This window comes from Triticum aestivum, chromosome 2B, assembly GCF_018294505.1.
Source record: "Triticum aestivum cultivar Chinese Spring chromosome 2B, IWGSC CS RefSeq v2.1, whole genome shotgun sequence".
Classification (NCBI taxonomy): domain Eukaryota; kingdom Viridiplantae; phylum Streptophyta; class Magnoliopsida; order Poales; family Poaceae; genus Triticum; species Triticum aestivum.
In genome coordinates this window covers 499,445,596-499,448,494 of record NC_057798.1, presented here as the reverse complement: position 1 = coordinate 499,448,494, position 2,899 = coordinate 499,445,596, and positions in this window count along the sequence as shown.

Below are 2,899 nucleotides of genomic sequence, written 5' to 3'. Positions count from 1 at the left end.
CTCATATAGCCCATACCTCATGGTAAAAGCTGTCTTAGGTATATCCTGCTCTCGGATCTTCAACTGGTGATAACCTGATCAAAGATTGATCTTGGGGAAAACCTTAGCTCCCTGCAGCTGGTCAAACAAATCATTGATCATCGATAGAGGGTATTTGTTCTTGATCGTCACCTCATTCAGTGCGTGCTAATCAACAACCATTCTTAAAGATCCATCCTTCTTCTCAACTAGAAGCACTGGGGCTCCCCAAGGCGACGAGCTTGGTCGTATATAACCTTTCTCCAGTAACTCCTTAATCTTCTTCTTAATTTCCTCTAGATCATTGGCGGGCATCCGATACAGTCTCTTGGATATTGGTCCAGTGCCTGGCAACAACTCGATCAGAAACTCTATGTCTCGGTATGGTGGCATGCCTGGTAACTCCTCCGGAAATACATCGGGTAATCCTTCACAACTGGTACTTCCTCCTGAACAACCCCCGATAGGGAATTCACTTGAGTTCTCCTTGGCGCATGCCTAGACACATACTTGATCCTTTTTCCCTCCGGGGTGGTGAGAAGAATCGATTTACTGGCACAATTGATGTTTCCTTCAAACTTGGATAGCCAATCCATGCCTAGGATCACGTCAAATCCTTGTGATTGCAGGATAATGAGGTCGGTGGGGAAAACATGTCTACCTATGGTTATTGGCAACTGATAACATCCCCTACTAGCCATATACTCTGCTCCTGGGGAACTCACTAACATAGGTGACTTAAGGGCTACTATTGGCAACTTAAACTTGTCCACAAATCCCCTTGATATGAATGAATGAGATGCACCAGTGTCAAAAAGAACAAGGGCTGTAAATGCATTAATCAAAAACTTACCGACAACTGCATCGGGCTGCTCCTCAATCTCCACCACACTGACGTGGTTCACCTGACCTCTGGTGAAAGGGTTGGGCTTCTTTCCAGAGCTTCCATTGCCATTTCCATTCTTTGCTTCAGAACATTCAGTGGCGTAATGTCCGGTCTTCCCGCACTTGAAACAAGTAATGTGAATCAGATCCTTCTTGGCGGGTGTCGCGGGGTTGGAATGACTATGACTATTGCTTCCTCCATTCCATTACTATTCTTAGGGCCACTGTGGTTGTGTGAACTTCCTCCATTGTGTGTATGGCATCCATGTTATGTCCTCCATGGTTATGATGAGTATGTCCTCCCGACTACGGGGAATAGCGAGGCTTCTGCTAAGCTCTAGAACTATACTTCCCCTGTCCATACTTCCTCTTGCGGTTATCTATCTGCTGCTGCTTGCCTTCAATCATGAGGGCCCTATCCACCAGATCCTGGTAGTTGTTGAAGGTTGCCACCATCAACTGCATACTCAGCTCATCCCTGAGTCCCTCAAGAAATTTCTCCTGCTTCGCGGCATCTCTGGCCACACCGTCTGGGGCATAGCGTGCTAGGTTGCTGAATTCATCCACATACTGTCCCACTGTATGACTCCCTTGGTGTAAGTTGCGGAACTCACGCTTCTTCAAACTCATGGCTCTAGCTGAAACATGTGCGGCACGGAAGGCCTGCTGAAACTGATCCCATGTAACTTTTGTCGGATATCGGGTTCCGGCAAAACCCTTAAGGTTCGAACACTGGGGTGCGCATGCAGATTTCCCCCTATTGAATCTCGCTCTCTCTACCTCGTCACGATCCCTAGGCTTTACTAAACGAAATCACAACACAAGAGACATGAGGTTTATACTGGTTCAGGCCACCATTGTGGTGTAATACCCTACTCCAGTGTGGTGGTGGTGGATTGCCTCTTGGGCTAATGATGAACAATATAAGGGGAAGAACAGCCTCCTGAGGCGAGGTGTTCTTGTGCTCGGTGAGTGGTTCTGGTCTGAATGGATCCGTCTCTTTGTCTCTGCGTGTCCCTCTATGGTGGTGGCTAGTCCTATTTATAGAGGCCCTGGTCCTCTTCCCAAATATTGAGCGGGAAGGGATCCCACAATGGCCATTTTGAAAGGGGACAACTAGTACAGGCTATCCTGACTAAAGGTGGTCTTCGCCTGCTAAAGGCTCTGGTGATGACGCCGTCTATGGCTCCATAGTGACCTTCGTCTTGTCGTCCCGCTAGTCCTGGTCTTGTTGCACTGATATGGAAACCTTTTCCTGATGCCTTGATACTCTGTGCCTGCACTTGCCCCCTTAGCACCAAAGGGGAAACGAGTACACTATGCGCACTGGCGCCCACCTGGCCTTGCTTGTCATGGCTTGCGTCATGGGAACCTCACAAGGTATCCCTTTGCCTTGATCTCTCCGCCTCCCTCGTGAGCCTGCCTGATGAGGCCACTCCTAAGGAGGCCTTGCGTCATCTGCCCCGCGAGGCTTGGCCCCTCGCGAGGGTCTTGAGTGCCTGGTTGATGAAGATGGGCCGCGCTGGGCCGCTGGTGGAGCCACGCCGCGGGCCACAGGCAAGCAACTCTGGGGACCCCCGTTCCTAGAACGCCGACAGTAGCCCCCGGGCCCAAGGTGCGCTCGGACTTGGCTTAGTGGCGAAGCCAAAGGGCAAGTGTGGAGCGCCACGGGCCCTCAAAGCCTGCGGCCTTGGTCGACGCGTGGCGACTGATTGGATGTGGGCGTCTCCTCTGGCCCATGCTGCCTCGACAACTGCACGACTTGACGAGTCCCTGCTGCATGCAAAAAGGGTTTTCATTACCAGCGATCGTGGAGGCCGACGGTTGGCCTCCTTTGGGCTATAAATGAGGAGGGGCGCAAGCCCTCGTTGCCCATCTTTTCCACTCCGCTCGCTTCTTCTTCCTTGCCTCGCCTCCAGTTTCGATACCAATGGCACCGATCCGTAGGTTCTCGTCCGAGGAGAAGGGAAAGCCCCCCCGGGAGGGGCCTGATCCG